We start from the raw sequence: 19,062 nt of genomic DNA, 5'->3' as shown, positions 1-19,062 counted from the left end.
AAGAATACTTTCAAGTTTGCTAGCTCACTTCCAATCTTATAAGGTGATCATCCAACCTCAAGAAATCTTTGTTTCTTACAGTAGGTTATCATTCTAATACAAGGTAATAATCATATTCAAACTTTGGTTCAATTTCTATAACTATAACAATCTTATTTCAAGTGATGATCTTACTTGAACTTGTTTTCGTGTCATGATTCTGCTTCAAGAACTTCGAGCCATCCAAGGATCCATTGAAGCTAGGTCCATTTTTCTCTTTTCCAGTAGGTTTATCCAAGGAACTTAAGGTATTAATGATATTCATAACATCATTCGATTCATACATATAAAGCTATCTTATTCGAAGGTTTAAACTTGTAATCACTAGAACATAGTTTAGTTAATTCTAAACTTGTTCGCAAACAAAAGTTAATCCTTCTAACTTGAATTTTAAAATCAACTAAACACATGTTCTATATCTATATGATATGCTAACTTAATGATTTAAAACCTGGAAACACGAAAAATACCGTAAAACCGGATTTACGCCGTCGTAGTAACACCGCGGGCTGTTTTGGGTTAGTTAATTAAAAACTATGATAAACTTTGATTTAAAAGTTGTTATTCTGAGAAAATAATTTTTATTATGAACATGAAACTATATCCAAAAATTATGGTTAAACTCAAAGTGGAAGTATGTTTTCTAAAATGGTCATCTAGACGTCGTTCTTTCGACTGAAATGACTACCTTTACAAAAACGACTTGTAACTTATTTTTCCGACTATAAACCTATACTTTTCTGTTTAGATTCATAAAATAGAGTTCAATATGAAACCATAGCAATTTGATTCACTCAAAACGGATTTAAAATGAAGAAGTTATGGGTAAAACAAGATTGGATAATTTTTCTCATTTTAGCTACGTGAAAATTGGTAACAAATCTATTCCAACCATAACTTAATCAACTTGTATTGTATATTAAGTAATCTTGAGATACCATAGACACGTATACAATGTTTCGACCTATCATGTCGACACATCTATATATATTTCGGAACAACCATAGACACTCTATATGTGAATGTTGGAGTTAGCTATACAGGGTTGAGGTTGATTCCAAAATATATATAGTTTGAGTTGTGATCAATACTGAGATACGTATACACTGGGTCGTGGATTGATTCAAGATAATATTTATCGATTTATTTCTGTACATCTAACTGTGGACAACTAGTTGTAGGTTACTAACGAGGACAGCTGACTTAATAAACTTAAAACATCAAAATATATTAAAAGTGTTGTAAATATATTTTTGAACATACTTTGATATATATGTATATATTGTTATAGGTTCGTGAATCAACCAGTGGCCAAGTCTTACTTCCCGACGAAGTAAAAATCTGTGAAAGTGAGTTATAGTCCCACTTTTTAAATCTAATATTTTTGGGATGAGAATACATGCAGGTTTTATAAATGATTTACAAAATAGACACAAGTACGTGAAACTACATTCTATGGTTGAATTATCGAAATCGAATATGCCCCTTTTTATTAAGTCTGGTAATCTAAGAATTAGGGAACAGACACCCTAATTGACGCGAATCCTAAAGATAGATCTATTGGGCCTAACAAACCCCATCCAAAGTACCGGATGCTTTAGTACTTCGAAATTTATATCATATCTGAAGGGTGTCCCGGAATGATGGGGATATTCTTATATATGCATCTTGTTATTGTCGGTTACCAGGTGTTCACCATATGAATGATTTTTATCTCTATGTATGGGATGTGTATTGAAATATGAAATCTTGTGGTCTATTGTTACGATTTGATATATATAGGTTAAACCTATAACTCACCAACATTTTTGTTGACGTTTAAAGCATGTTTATTCTCAGGTGAGTATTAAGAGCTTCCGCTGTTGCATACTAAAATAAGGACAAGATTTGGAGTCCATGTTTGTATGATATTGTGTAAAAACTGCATTCAAGAAACTGATTTCGATGTAACATATTTGTATTGTAAACCATTATGTAATGGTCGTGTGTAAACAGGATATTTTAGATTATCATTATTTGATAATCTACGTAAAGCTTTTTAAACCTTTATTTATGAAATAAAGGTTATGGTTTGTTTTGAAAATGAATGCAGTCTTTGAAAAACGTCTCATATAGAGGTCAAAACCTCGCAACGAAATCAATTAATATGGAACGTTTTTAATCAATAAGAACGGGACATTTCAGTTGGTATCCGAGCGTTGGTCTTAGAGAACCAGAAAATTTACATTAGTGTGTCTTATCGAGTTTGTTAGGATGCATTAGTGAGTCTGGACTTCGACCGTGTTTTCTTTAAAAATGATTGCTTAACATTTTTTGTTGGAAACTATATATTTTTAACATATGAATATTATGTGATATATTAATCTCTTAACGTGTTTGATATTATGTGATAGATGTCTACCTCTAGAACAAGTCCCATTGACTCACCTAATAATAATGAAGAGTCAAATGTAAATTGGAATGATTTGTGGACTGATTCACAAGTTCCCGAAGAGGAACCGGAAGAAGAGTCGGAACCGGAAGAAGAATCGGAACCGGAAGAAGAATCGGAACCGGATGAAGAAATAGAACCGGTGGGGGAAATAATAAAACGGTTAAGTAAAAGAAAATCCTCAACCAACCGACCAAAGTTAATTATGGTCAATGGTGTTTCCGCCAAGGAAGCAAAATATTGGGAGGATTACCAATTCTCCGATGAATCGGATTCCGACGAGAATTCCGATGATGTTATAGAAATTACCCCAACTGAATTTAAAAAGGCAAAAGAAAATAATAAGGGAAAGGGCATAAAAATAGAGAAATCTAATTCCAACCCCGATGAACTTTATATGTATCGTCAACCCCCGAAGTCCTTAAGTTGTAACAATGACCCGGGAACCTCTAAACCACCAGGTTTTTCTAAACCAATGTGGACAACGACGGCTCGTATTAGGGGAACATCATATATCCCTAGAAACTTGGCAAAACGAACCAAAACTGAAGAAGAAGAAACGAGCGAGTCGGAATAAGATAGTTGTATTCGTGTGGTGTAATATATGTAATATAGTGTTCTTATGCTTTATGATATATGTAAAAATTGCTTGTATTAATAAGTATTTTTTTTTGAAACTAACTCTTGTCTATTTTACAGTTTAAAAACACAAAATGGATAGACAACCCAATATTTTAAGAGACCTACCCGGAGACATGATTGATGAAATCTTGTCTAGAGTCGGCCAGAATTCTTCGGCACAACTATTTAAGGCGAGATCAGTTTGTAAGACATTCGAAGAACGTTCCAAGAATGTCTTGGTTTATAAGAGATTTTCGTTTGAAAGATGGGGGATATCACATTGGGAAACCCATAAGTTACGATGTGTTTACTTTGACGCATATATTGCGGGGAACCCAAATGCTATTTTACGCAACGGGTTAAGAAATTATTTTGACTCAATATATCCGAATATTGGACTTCGTGATTTAGAAAAAGCGGCTAACATGCAACATAAAGAAGCATGTTATGCTTACGGATTAGTAATGTTCGCTTCTCACCAAAGTGAGAACAAGAACATCGGGCTACAACTATTAAACAAAACGTTTCCACAAGTGACGGAGTCGGTAATTGGGGTAAGAAATGAGGTTTTTAGATTATTACGGGACTGTTGGACATTACGTAACCCTCGTCCCTTTGATGACGTTACAACACGCTGTCTTATCAACGGCCATAACGGTTATGTTGCACAAGACCAAGGATGGGAAGTAGTCCTAGTAAAACCAGAATGCATGACTTGTTTCTGGACGTATGAATTACGTGTCTTTATTGCCTTTGCTGAACGACTTGTGTACTAGCTAGAATTGTCTTCACAACTATCTTGTATCAAAGTTATTGTGTGCTATATTTCATGCTTTATGTAAAATAAGCGGTATTGTAAGTTTGTAAAATATTGTATAAAAGTTTGAACGCGAAATATTATTACAATCAGTTTTTCATATAGAATTGTAGTAGTTGAATTGTATATTAGCTACTAAGTATGAACTTAACGGGTAGGTACTACCCGAATTTAAACTTATAAAATGCTAATATGAAGAAAAAGCTTTTATAAATGAGTTCATATTATGCTACGAAATACTATTAACTACTCTTAATATTCGGTATGATTAACTTGTTCCATTTAACTATTTTGAAGGAAATGGCACCGACTACTCGACACACCGTGAATATGAATGAAGAGGAATTCCGTACTTTTCTAGCTTCAAACATAGCCGCAGTACAGGCTGCGCTACATACCAACAATAACCTTGGATCTAGCAGTACAGGAAATCGTGTAGGATGCACCTACAAAGAATTCACTGCCTGCAAACCTTTGGAATTTGATGGAACCGAAGGACCGATCGGATTGAAACGGTGGACCGAGAAGGTTGAATCGGTGTTTGCCATAAGTAAGTGTACTGAAGAGGACAAAGTGAAGTACGCTACGCATACCTTCACAGGTTCTGCGTTAACATGGTGGAATACCTATCTAGAGCAAGTGGGACAAGATGATGCGTACGCACTACCGTGGTCAGCATTCAAGCACTTGATGAACGAGAAGTACCGTCCCAGAACCGAGGTCAATAAGCTCAAGACAGAACTTAGAGGGTTACGAACCCAAGGATTTGATATTACCACGTACGAAAGACGATTCACAGAATTGTGCCTATTGTGTCCGGGAGCATTCGAAGATGAGGAAGAGAAGATCGACGCGTTTGTGAAAGGATTACCGGAAAGAATCCAAGAAGATATAAGTTCACACGAGCCCGCCTCCATACAACAGGCATGTAGAATGGCTCACAAACTAGTGAACCAGATTGAAGAAAGAATTAAAGAACAGACTGCTGAAGAGGCCAATGTGAAGCAAGTCAAAAGAAAGTGGGAGGAAAACGGTGATAAGAATCACCAATACAACAACAACAGCAATTACAACAATAATCGCAACAATTATCCCAACAATCGCAACATCAATCGCAACTACAACAAACGGCCCAACAACAACAACAACAACAACAGCAACTACAACAATCATCCCAACAACAATAATAACCGCAACAACAACAACAATCAGAAGCAGCTATGCCAAAGGTGTGAAAAGAATCACTCGGGGTTCTGCACCAAATTTTGCAACAAGTGTAAAAGAAATGGTCATAGCGCGGCGAAGTGTGAGGTCTACGGACCAGGGGTTAATAGAACGAAAGGAACAAATGGTGTCGGAACGAGTAATGGCGGAGCAAGTAGTGTCGGAGCAAGTTATGCCAATGTAGTTTGTTATAAATGTGGAAAACCAGGCCACATTATTAGAAATTGCCCGAACCAGGAGAACACGAATGGACAAGGCCGTGGAAGAGTTTTCAATATTAATGCGGTAGAGGCACAGGAAGACCCGGAGCTTGTTACGGGTACGTTTCTTATTGACAATAAATCTGCTTACGTTTTATTTGATTCGGGTGCGGATAGAAGCTATATGAGTAGAGATTTTTGTGCTAAATTAAGTTGTCCATTGACGCCTTTGGATAGTAAATTTTTACTCGAATTAGCAAATGGTAAATTAATTTCAGCAGATAATATATGTCGGAATCGAGAAATTAAACTGGTTAGCGAAACATTTAAGATTGATTTGATACCAGTAGAGTTAGGGAGTTTTGATGTGATAATCGGTATGGACTGGTTGAAAGAAGTGAAAGCGGAGATCGTTTGTTACAAAAATGCAATTCGCATTATACGAGAAAAAGGAAAACCCTTAATGGTGTACGGAGAAAAGGGCAACACGAAGCTACATCTTATTAGTAATTTGAAGGCACAAAAACTAATAAGAAAAGGTTGCTATGCTGTTCTAGCACACGTCGAGAAAGTACAAACTGAAGAAAAAAGCATCAATGATTTTCCCATTGCAAAAGAATTTCCCGATGTATTTCCGAAAGAATTACCGGGATTACCCCTACATCGATCCGTTGAATTTCAAATAGATCTTGTACCAGGAGCTGCACCAATAGCTCGTGCTCCTTACAGACTCGCACCCAGCGAGATGAAAGAACTGCAAAGCCAATTACAAGAACTTTTAGAGCGTGGTTTCATTCGACCAAGCACATCACCGTGGGGAGCTCCTGTTTTGTTTGTCAAGAAGAAAGATGGTACATTCAGGTTGTGTATCGACTACCGAGAGTTGAACAAACTTACCATCAAGAACCGCTACCCACTACCGAGAATCGACGACTTATTTGATCAACTACAAGGCTCGTCTGTTTATTCAAAGATTGACTTACGTTCCGGGTATCATCAAATGCGGGTGAAAGAAGATGATATTCCAAAGACTGCTTTCAGAACACGTTACGGTCATTACGAGTTTATGGTCATGCCGTTTGGTTTAACTAATGCACCAGCTGTGTTCATGGACCTTATGAACCGAGTGTGTGGACCATACCTTGACAAGTTTGTCATTGTTTTCATTGATGACATACTTATTTACTCAAAGAATGACCAAGAACACGGTGAACATTTGAGAAAGGTGTTAGAAGTATTGAGGAAGGAAGAATTGTACGCTAAGTTTTCAAAGTGTGCATTTTGGTTGGAAGAAGTTCAATTCCTCGGTCACATAGTGAACAAAGAAGGTATTAAGGTGGATCCGGCAAAGATAGAAACTGTTGAAAAGTGGAAAACCCCGAAAACTCCGAAACACATACGCCAGTTTTTAGGACTAGCTGGTTACTACAGAAGGTTCATCCAAGACTTTTCCAGAATAGCAAAACCCTTGACTGCATTAACGCATAAAGGGAAGAAATTTGAATGGAATGATGAACAAGAGAAAGCGTTTCAGTTATTGAAGAAAAAGCTAACTACGGCACCTATATTGTCATTGCCTGAAGGGAATGATGATTTTGTGATTTATTGTGATGCATCAAAGCAAGGTCTCGGTTGTGTATTAATGCAACGAACGAAGGTGATTGCTTATGCGTCTAGACAATTGAAGATTCACGAACAAAATTATACGACGCATGATTTGGAATTAGGCGCGGTTGTTTTTGCATTAAAGACTTGGAGGCACTACTTATATGGGGTCAAAAGTATTATATATACCGACCACAAAAGTCTTCAACACATATTTAATCAGAAACAACTGAATATGAGGCAGCGTAGGTGGATTGAATTATTGAATGATTACGACTTTGAGATTCGTTACCACCCGGGGAAGGCAAATGTGGTAGCCGATGCCTTGAGCAGGAAGGACAGAGAACCCATTCGAGTAAAATCTATGAATATAATGATTCATAATAACATTACTACTCAAATAAAGGAGGCGCAACAAGGAGTTTTAAAAGAGGGAAATTTAAAGGATGAAATACCCAAAGGATCGGAGAAGCATCTTAATATTCGGGAAGACGGAACCCGGTATAGGGCTGAAAGGATTTGGGTACCAAAATTTGGAGATATGAGAGAAATGGTACTTAGAGAAGCTCATAAAACCAGATACTAAATACATCCTGGAACGGGGAAGATGTACAAGGATCTCAAGAAACATTTTTGGTGGCCGGGTATGAAAGCCGATGTTGCTAAATACGTAGGAGAATGTTTGACGTGTTCTAAGGTCAAAGCTGAGCATCAGAAACCATCAGGTCTTCTTCAACAACCCGAAATCCCGGAATGGAAATGGGAAAACATTACCATGGATTTCATCACTAAATTGCCAAGGACTGCAAGTGGTTTTGATACTATTTGGGTAATAGTTGATCGTCTCACCAAATCAGCACACTTCCTACCAATAAGAGAAGATGACAAGATGGAGAAGTTAGCACGACTGTATTTGAAGGAAGTCGTCTCCAGACATGGAATACCAATCTCTATTATCTCTGATAGGGATGGCAGATTTATTTCAAGATTCTGGCAGACATTACAGCAAGCATTAGGAACTCGTCTAGACATGAGTACAGCCTATCATCCACAAACTGATGGGCAGAGCGAAAGGACGATACAAACGCTTGAAGACATGCTACGAGCATGTGTTATTGATTTCGGAAACAGTTGGGATCGACATCTACCGTTAGCAGAATTTTCCTACAACAACAGCTACCATTCAAGCATTGAGATGGCGCCGTTTGAAGCACTTTATGGTAGAAAGTGCAGGTCTCGGATTTGTTGGAGTGAAGTGGGGGATAGACAGATTACGGGTCCGGAGATTATACAAGAAACTACCGAGAAGATCATCCAAATTCAACAACGGTTGAAAACCGCCCAAAGTCGACAAAAGAGCTACGCTGACATTAAAAGAAAAGATATAGAATTTGAAATTGGAGAGATGGTCATGCTTAAAGTTGCACCTTGGAAAGGCGTTGTTCGATTTGGTAAACGAGGGAAATTAAATCCAAGGTATATTGGACCATTCAAGATTATTGATCGTGTCGGACCAGTAGCTTACCGACTAGAGTTACCTCAACAACTCGCGGCTGTACATAACACTTTCCACGTCTCGAATTTAAAGAAATGTTTTGCTAAAGAAGATCTCACTATTCCGTTAGATGAAATCCAAATCAACGAAAAACTTCAATTCATCGAAGAACCCATCGAAATAATGGATCGTGAGGTTAAAAGACTTAAGCAAAACAAGATACCAATTGTTAAGGTTCGATGGAATGCTCGTAGAGGACCCAAGTTCACCTGGGAGCGTGAAGATCAGATGAAGAAGAAATACCCGCATCTATTTCCAGAAGATTCGTCAACACCTTCAACAGCTTAAAATTTCGGGACGAAATTTATTTAACGGGTAGGTACTGAAGTGACCCGAACTTTTCCATGTTTATATATATTAATTGAGATTGATATTTACATGATTAAATGTTTCCAACATGTTAAGCAATCAAACTTGTTAAGACTTGATTAATTGAAATATGTTTCATATAGACAATTGACCACCCAAGTTGACCGGTGATTCACGAACGTTAAAACTTGTAAAAACTATATGATGACATATATATGGATATATATATAGTTAACATGATACTATGATAAGTAAACATATCATTAAGTATATTAACAATGAACTACATATGTAAAAACAAGACTACTAACTTAATGATTTTTAAACGAGACATATATGTAACGATTATCGTTGTAAAGACATTTAATGTATATATATCATATTAAGAGATATTCATACATGATAATATCATGATAATATAATAATTTAAAATCTCATTTGATATTATAAACATTGGGTTAACAACATTTAACAAGATCGTTAACCTAAAGGTTTCAAAACAACACTTACATGTAACGACTAACGATGACTTAACGACTCAGTTAAAATGTATATACATGTAGTGTTTTAATATGTATTTATACACTTTTGAAAGACTTCAATACACTTATCAAAATACTTCTACTTAACAAAAATGCTTACAATTACATCCTCGTTCAGTTTCATCAACAATTCTACTCGTATGCACCCGTATTCGTACTCGTACAATACACAGCTTTTAGATGTATGTACTATTGGTATATACACTCCAATGATCAGCTCTTAGCAGCCCATTTGAGTCACCTAACACATGTGGGAACCATCATTTGGCAACTAGCATGAAATATCTCATAAAATTACAAAAATATGAGTAATCATTCATGACTTATTTACATGAAAACAAAATTACATATCCTTTATATCTAATCCATACACCAACGACCAAAAACACCTACAAACACTTTCATTCTTCAATTTTCTTCATCTAATTGATCTCTCTCAAGTTCTATCTTCAAGTTCTAAGTGTTCTTCATAAATTCCAAAAGTTCTAGTTTCATAAAATCAAGAATACTTTCAAGTTTGCTAGCTCACTTCCAATCTTGTAAGGTGATCATCCAACCTCAAGAAATCTTTGTTTCTTACAGTAGGTTATCATTCTAATACAAGGTAATAATCATATTCAAACTTTGGTTCAATTTCTATAACTATAACAATCTTATTTCAAGTGATGATCTTACTTGAACTTGTTTTCGTGTCATGATTCTGCTTCAAGAACTTCGAGCCATCCAAGGATCCATTGAAGCTAGGTCCATTTTTATCTTTTCCAGTAGGTTTATCCAAGGAACTTAAGGTAGTAATGATGTTCATAACATCATTCGATTCATACATATAAAGCTATCTTATTCGAAGGTTTAAACTTGTAATCACTAGAACATAGTTTAGTTAATTCTAAACTTGTTCGCAAACAAAAGTTAATCCTTCTAACTTGACTTTTAAAATCAACTAAACACATGTTCTATATCTATATGATATGCTAACTTAATGATTTAAAACCTGGAAACATGAAAAACACCGTAAAACCGGATTTACGCCGTCGTAGTAACACCGCGGGCTGTTTTGGGTTAGTTAATTAAAAACTATGATAAACTTTGATTTAAAAGTTGTTATTCTGAGAAAATAATTTTTATTATGAACATGAAACTATATCCAAAAATTATGGTTAAACTCAAAGTGGAAGTATGTTTTCTAAAATGGTCATCTAGACGTCGTTCTTTCGACTGAAATGACTACCTTTACAAAAACGACTTGTAACTTATTTTTCCGACTATAAACCTATACTTTTCTGTTTAGATTCATAAAATAGAGTTCAATATGAAACCATAGCAATTTGATTCACTCAAAACGGATTTAAAATGAAGAAGTTATGGGTAAAACAAGATTGGATAATTTTTCTCATTTTAGCTACGTGAAAATTGGTAACAAATCTATTCCAACCATAACTTAATCAACTTGTATTGTATATTAAGTAATCTTGAGATACCATAGACACGTATACAATGTTTCGACCTATCATGTCGACACATCTATATATATTTCGGAACAACCATAGACACTCTATATGTGAATGTTGGAGTTAGCTATACAGGGTTGAGGTTGATTCCAAAATATATATAGTTTGAGTTATGATCAATACTGAGATACGTATACACTGGGTCGTGGATTGATTCAAGATAATATTTATCGATTTATTTCTGTACATCTAACTGTGGACAACTAGTTGTAGGTTACTAACGAGGACAGCTGACTTAATAAACTTAAAACATCAAAATATATTAAAAGTGTTGTAAATATATTTTTGAACATACTTTGATATATATGTATATATTGTTATAGGTTCGTGAATCAACCAGTGGCCAAGTCTTACTTCCCGACGAAGTAAAAATCTGTGAAAGTGAGTTATAGTCCCACTTTTTAAATCTAATATTTTTGGGATGAGAATACATGCAGATTTTATAAATGATTTACAAAATAGACACAAGTACGTGAAACTACATTCTATGGTTGAATTATCGAAATCGAATATGCCCCTTTTTATTAAGTCTGGTAATCTAAGAATTAGGAACCAGACACCCTAATTGACGCGAATCCTAAAGATAGATCTATTGGGCCTAACAAACCCTATCCAAAGTACCGGATGCTTTAGTACGTCGAAATTTATATCATATCCGAAGGGTGTCCCGGAATGATGGGGATATTCTTATATATGCATCTTGTTATTGTCGGTTACCAGGTGTTCACCATATGAATGATTTTTATCTCTATGTATGGGATGTGTATTGAAATATGAAATCTTGTGGTCTATTGTTACGATTTGATATATATAGGTTAAACCTATAACTCACCAACATTTTTGTTGACGTTTAAAGCATGTTTATTCTCAGGTGAATATTAAGAGCTTCCGCTGTTGCATACTAAAATAAGGACAAGATTTGGAGTCCATGTTTGTATGATATTGTGTAAAAACTGCATTCAAGAAACTGATTTCGATGTAACATATTTGTATTGTAAACCATTATGTAATGGTCGTGTGTAAACAGGATATTTTAGATTATCATTATTTGATAATCTACGTAAAGCTTTTTAAACCTTTATTTATGAAATAAAGGTTATGGTTTGTTTTGAAAATGAATGCAGTCTTTGAAAAACGTCTCATATAGAGGTCAAAACCTCGCAACGAAATCAATTAATATGGAACGTTTTTAATCAATAAGAACGGGACATTTCACATTCCCTGCGAAAGTGCCCTAGATATATCTTTGGGAACATCACTCATTTTCGTTGCCATGAGATAAGCCATGTTAACACGTACTCCTTTTTCTAGGCACCAGAGAAGAGCAATTTGAGTGGCATGAACATTTGAGTGATTTCCTAGTTTACAGTAAATGTTGTAATCAATCACTTTGTTCCAAATGTCATACTTTTGACGTAAAATGTCTCCCAAGAACCCCATGCTCAAGTAAGTTACTTCTTGACACGTTCTTTAAACACAGTTTCTTAATTGCTTGATCGACATTTATGAAGGATGGAAGATGAGCAAGACCATGGCCAGTGTTGAAGAAACATTTTTTGTCCATTGGAACTTCCAGTATGTTTCCAAAGTCTTCAAGTGAAAGTGTATATCATTGGTCACTGATTCTGAATGAAATTAATCCTTCATCAAAGGTGAAGGAAGCATAGAATTCACGAATCAAGGAGGTGCATATGGGACCTTCTAGAATAAGGAATGCATTCCAACCTAGATTTGTAAATAGAACCGTTTTAGGAAAATCTTCACATTTGATCATTCTTCCTTGTGCAATTTTTAGTGTGCTTATGAATTCACGATTGTACATCGATCTTTTTATGTTTAGAGGAGGATTGTAGATTCCCTTCCCTTTGCTAGTCATTTCCCGTGCAACAACACTTTAGTAAATCAAAGTAATCGTGCACATGACTCAATTGTGTAATCAAAGCTTTTGCAAACTTAGCTAACATAAGCACAAGTGTGTTCCAATGTTAACTATCTTCACATTCTTACCCTCTTTTGGCAAGAAAGTGTTTGCAAATATATGAATACATATTTTTCACAATGTTCATATAGCACAATGATTTGCAAACTTAGTTATCATCAATACCTAGTGTTTTTGATGTTAAGTTTCTTCACATTCTCACCCTCTTTTGGTGACAATGCATTTGCACTTTAGATTATTAGTGGTTTTCATAATGTTCACATGGATTCGTGTTTTGCAAATTTGAGTTTCATCAATACACAATTGTGAACTTGATCTTCATCCACATAAGTGTTTTGATGTTACCATTTTCTACATTATTACTCTTCATTAGTGACAATGTATTTGAATCATGTGAACAATGAGCTTATGAAAAACTAATCTAGTTGTATGATGAACCCTAGAATTCAAAGTCTTAAATTGATGCAATATTAATCATGATTTCAAAGGATTTAGAGTATTTCATGAACACAATTGATTATTAGCATCAATTTGAGTGGGGTTTTTGAATTAGGGTTTCTTCAACCAATTTTTGAAGAATTCATCATACTAACACAATTGAATGAGGAGAATTTATAGATTAATCTTACTGAGATTGAAGATTAGGGATGAGAAGGAACAGATACGTTGGTGTGCGGTCGGAGATCTTGAGCCATGGAGGAGAGGGAAATAGAACAATATCGAATGAAATACGGAATGAGGCAAGAATAAGGTAAAAGACCCGTTAGTAGTTGTACGGTCGAACTACGGTCGACTGTAGGTTGGGCCGTGGTGAATTTTTGTGGTTGATCATGCGGTTCGCCGTGGGTTGACCGTGCAGCATGGAATAGTGGATTTCTTGTTTGTTTCTTCTTGTTGAGGGCGTTTTGGCGAATTTTTCATTTCTATAGAATACTTGAGGATAAGTTTTCTTTGCTTAACATTGTATGATCACATCCAACTGATAATTCATCATCAATGACATGTATGTAGGCATGTATGTATATTTATATATATAGTTGCACATATTTTATACAAATAAGGCACATTGTCCTACAACTAACATGTAATCCATTCAAGTAAGCATTTTTTCCTAAGGTAAGCATAACCTTATTGAGCCATCCTTTTAACTAATTGGAGGATGTGCAATTTTTGAATTAATGACACATTATCTTTTAAAAGCACAATCCTCTTTTCTTAATGTTTTATCATCAATTCTCATTTATCCTAAGACTACCCAACCTTTGACTTATCTCTCCTATAGATTTGCTAGATTTATTTACCCTTTCTAGGTTTTCAACTTTCTTGATAATTGACCTTAGACTTAGAGTACTTTATTTGTATTTACTAGAATTGTGACTAGTTTCCAAAACAATTTTATCTTTAAAACAATTTTTGTCATTTAAAGATCTTTTCAAATAATTGTTTTCATCACTTAAAATTTTGTTGAGTTGATTTACCTTTTGTAATTCTTTTTCCAATAATTTTACTTTGTACAACTTCTAGTATACATAAAATTTACCCCTTTGTACTCATCTAGCAAATTGTCATAATTTGAAGGATCGAATACATGTACCTCATCGCTTTGAACGCTTGAGCTTTCGTCTTCTTCTTCTTGGTAGCACGATTTAGCCTCATCTTCACTACGAGCATCTTAACTTGGAGAGTAACTTGAACCCATAAAGCAAAAGTCTCCATCTTCATCTCCATCTTGATCAACCAACCAATTCCCACCAAGACATTCAAGTCTTGTTACTTTTTCCTCAAACCCATTATTCATTGAGCAACTAGAGGCTTCTTCTACTTGAGAACATAGTGTATCCCAACATTCCTTCGCACTTTCACATGAAAGCATTTTAACCCTTTCTTCACTAGGAAGATCTCTATGAAGTAGTGATATAGCATTAAATTGCTTTAGCATTTTATTTGATACTTCGTCATTTTCGAATGTTGGTTTCACCATTGTTGAAGATTCTTGAGAAACAAGGTTTCCTCACTTGATGATTCTTTACATGTCATAATCCTTTGATTTGACATAGATCTCAAATCTTATCTTCCACACATAGACATCCTCTTTATCAAATATTGGTGCTTCTTTAGCCAATCTTTCAAGGTATGCCATCGTTTGAGTTGATCCCAAGAACGTTTGACTCAGGTTTTTGCCCAAAATAATTTTTGACTCAATCAAAAATGTTTCTAGAACAAAAGTACAAGCAATCGCTCTGATACCAATTGTAAGTACCTAGAGGGGGTGAATAGTTACTTAATACGATTTTTAAAACTTTTTCGATGATCAATAAGATTTGAACAATACTTCATCACCTTAATCAACTCAAACCAATGTGTGGTGTGTTTATGTTTGTAATAGTGCAGAATGTAATGCAAAGGACATAAACGCAAGGATTTATAGTGGTATAGGTGGATGTTAACTAATCCAATTTAATCCACTCCCCGATTCACTAATCGAGATTTCTTGCTTCACTAAGCACCTTTCTCCAAATTCAGTGGAGATCCGATTTACAAGCCTTGTACTTCTTCTTAAACAACAAACCTAATCCTTCTATCCATTTGAAAGATTACCTCTAACTTGTATCAACTTGTCTTCACCCTGGACAAGTATTAATCCCCAATGAGATTAATCAACTCCCTAGTTCCCTTTAAGGAAGATGATAGCTAAACTAGCATATGCTTCTAATTACAAAGTACAAAGACTCACCTTTTTCTAGTGATGACAATCCTAAGACAATTCTAAGGATTATTACAACACTATGCTAACTTACAAAGATTAGAATTTGAAAGTAAGTTTACAAACACCCATTTTATAATCTATGAGATTATAAAACTTCTCTTGCTAATCACAAACATTTATATGATTGTTATGTTCTTGTGATTCTCTGATAAATTTGAGTTGTAGCATGCAAGAGGTCTAAGTCTTCAAAGTTCTCTAAGCCTTGCTTTTTATATGGAGAGATAAAAATTCAGCCTTGTCTGCGGCTTGACCTACGGTCGACTGTGGGTCTACCGCACGCGGTTCAGTCCAAAATATGTATCCATTGTGTAGCCGTTTGAATCAATTTTGGTCATCACTCTTTGGACACTTTACTTCATTTATCACCTGCAAAAGATACTCAACATCCTATACAATTACTATATGCACTAAATGTCCATTTACCTTGGATATATTGCCTTGATAGTGACTTATCATGCTCAAAGTGAAAAGTCTTGCATTCTTGGATACAAGTCATGATTATCATTTGAGGCAATCTCCGTTTTGTCATAATCCTTTATTTATAATTAACACATTTGCTAAATCTCTATTGGTTGGTCAATATGTTATTGATGACACAAACCCACTTTAATCACAAAGCATGCTAGTATTCAAATTTGAACTTATTTGCAATTAATTAAGTGTGTTAATGATGTCTTGACAAATTAAGCAAATAATCAATTAAGTATTTTGCAAGACATCAAGTTAATCAAGTTTAAACTTATTCATAAACTTAATTTTAGACTTAAGCAAACCTATGTGTGTTATTTATTCATCGTCTTTTAAGATCACTAGATTATAACTTTTGAATCATTATCCAAGTAGCACAAGCATATAATGAAGTATTCCAAATACTAGTTGGTGAAATCCAACTTGTAACAGATAGCAAGACATGGTTCATACATATATTAAATAACTACATATCATTTAGCACTTAACACATAGTCAAATAATACACATGTACTAATAGCAAGTAGTCAAGTAATATTCATGTAATGACTAGCAAGAGATCCCAAAGTAATCTTAGAATTAAGCACATAGTGATAACATAGCCTTAAACTAAGACTATGTAAGTGTTACTTGCATATTGGCATTTGCAAGATTAATGTATAAGTATACATTAATATCTAACACATGTACAAGGAAGGAGCAGTTCTAGGTTGGGGCTTGGTGACCATCCTAAAAATGTCTAGATATATTTTAGATGTAAATGTTTTCCTAAAACACTTATGTGTTTTCCTTAATCAAGGCTTAATCGTCATTAAGGTGCCATTAGGCGTGATTAACCAAGATTAGTGTTCTAGTGACCAAAACTCCTTTGAGAATGACGGAGGCAACTATTCTAAGCATGTTTGAACATGTTTCATGAATTATAGATGCCCCGAAGTAGTCAAACCAAAATCGATGGATTTTGGGACAGAAGGTTCTACGGTCGATCCACGGTCGGCCGTGGAGTCGACCGTGCAACCCTGATTTTGTAAATCTGAGTGCAAGTCTCTATGGTCTAACCTGCGGTCAACCGTGGTCCTAACCGTGTAGTTTACGTTTTCCGTTTAAAGCTTTATTTGGTTTTTAGGCTTTCGCTAGAGTAAATGTGGATTAGTGAACTTGTATATTTATGTCAAGATGTCTACCATCATCTTTAGTTATGTGCATATGTCATCATTAAAACACTTATTGTTATGGGTTAAGATTAGTATAGTCATTAAGCATAATCCCATTTTAACCCACATTCTCCCCCAACAAGTTGTTTTATGCTTGTCCGTATGCATTGGAATGTATGAAGGAGCTCCATGTTCTGAGACTTAGAACAACCATTTCATACTGGAATATGGCACCATTTTCCAGGTGAGGTGGTAGATCAAAGACCATATCGCAGATTTCATCACGAGGAACTGCTTCTAAGAATGAGATATAATCATAGTATTCCCGAAAAAGTTCGATTCCGTCATAGGGACACCAAGAGCTTCTCCAAACTCTTTAATTTTTTATGTGGTACAACGTGTCTCCCACATAAAATCTCACATTATCTCTCTTGATTAGTTAAAAGGTAGCGTAAAATTTTCGAATGAGCGATGGATAGACACTCCCTATAAGAAACAAGAATCTGTACCATATCCTTTGTAAGCAGGATTGTGTGATGGCTGGGTGTACAGTCATCTTTTGTAAGATTTTAAGTTGAGATTTTATTTATAACCTTTGAAATTTGATTTAGATTAGATGTGTGCTTAGCTAATATTTGCTTGAGGAAAGTAAAGCTTAGGTGTGGGAGATTTGATATCGCCTATTTTATACATGTTTGAAATATCAATTTAAGGCGATATTATATCTTTTTTTAAGCTGAATTCTGTCTATTCTATGAACAAATTAATGGTTTATGTGTTTGGAATAGTTAAAGTAATTTTCTATGAAAATTGATGAAAAATGATGTTAAAAAGACTAAAGTTGATATATGGACGAGATCTGAATAAAGTACAGATGAAGAACGAAGTAAAGTTGAAGACAGTGAAAATAGCCCCCATCTGTTCTACAGCTGCCCGATATTATATTGAAGGTCATAATTAAATTCCAGAAAAGAGCAAAACAGCTGATGGCTGAAAAAGAGCCACAGACTTTCAAGAAAAAGAGCCCCCGGCTAAAATAAGGTCGGCGACTATTATGATGAATGTTTGAAGATCAAAAAGAACAACAACAACAACAACAATAAAACACAATCTCACATAAGTGGGTATGGGGGAGGTAAGATGTAGACAATCCTTCCCCTATCCTAGAATAAAAAGAAGTCATTTCTCCGCCCAGAGTGAAGCACCTCAAGAGTAGAGAAAGTCCTCCCTCCCAATGTTCTATGGATAGAGAGATTGCTTCCAAATGGACCTCCGGCTAATAAGTAGGTTAAAGTGTGAGATGCCATGAAAATGGTATAATCAAATTTCCATGAGTTTTCAACATGCATGAAGTTCAATTAAAGATCTATGCGATAATCAAGGTGCCAATAAATCGACGCTTGCTATTAACTCGATTAATAGAGCCAATCTTTGAAGATGAAAAAATCTGAAGAAAATAATTTGAGATGCCAACTATAAAAGAGCCGTCAGCTGGGCATAGAAGTTTCTGGAAGAATTGAGAAGGAGCGCCGACTATACGCCCCAGCCGCCAGAAAAATTGCAGAAGAACCGCCTCCGGTTCAAACAGCCGCCGACTCAAATGAAATTTGAAGTTTTTCAAGGTTTTTCACGATAAATAGAAAGCTTGTGTTTCATTCTTATATGTACCCAAAACGAATTCTCTCTGTTTTTCTTAGTTTTTCAATCCTTTTTGGGGTTTGGAATTTTCGTTTAGATTTTGGTGTCGAGGTTCAGCTCGAACGCTTTCTTTTCCGCTTTTGTTAGGTATGTCTCCTTTTGATTCAATTATTTCTTTTAATTCTATTTCATTTATGTTATAGCTTTTATTTATTAACTTTACTTTATTTGTTGTCTTTTATTTA

This window comes from Rutidosis leptorrhynchoides, chromosome 4 (genome assembly GCF_046630445.1).
Source record: "Rutidosis leptorrhynchoides isolate AG116_Rl617_1_P2 chromosome 4, CSIRO_AGI_Rlap_v1, whole genome shotgun sequence".
NCBI lineage: Eukaryota > Viridiplantae > Streptophyta > Magnoliopsida > Asterales > Asteraceae > Rutidosis > Rutidosis leptorrhynchoides.
Note: the sequence above shows the minus strand (reverse complement) of the source record.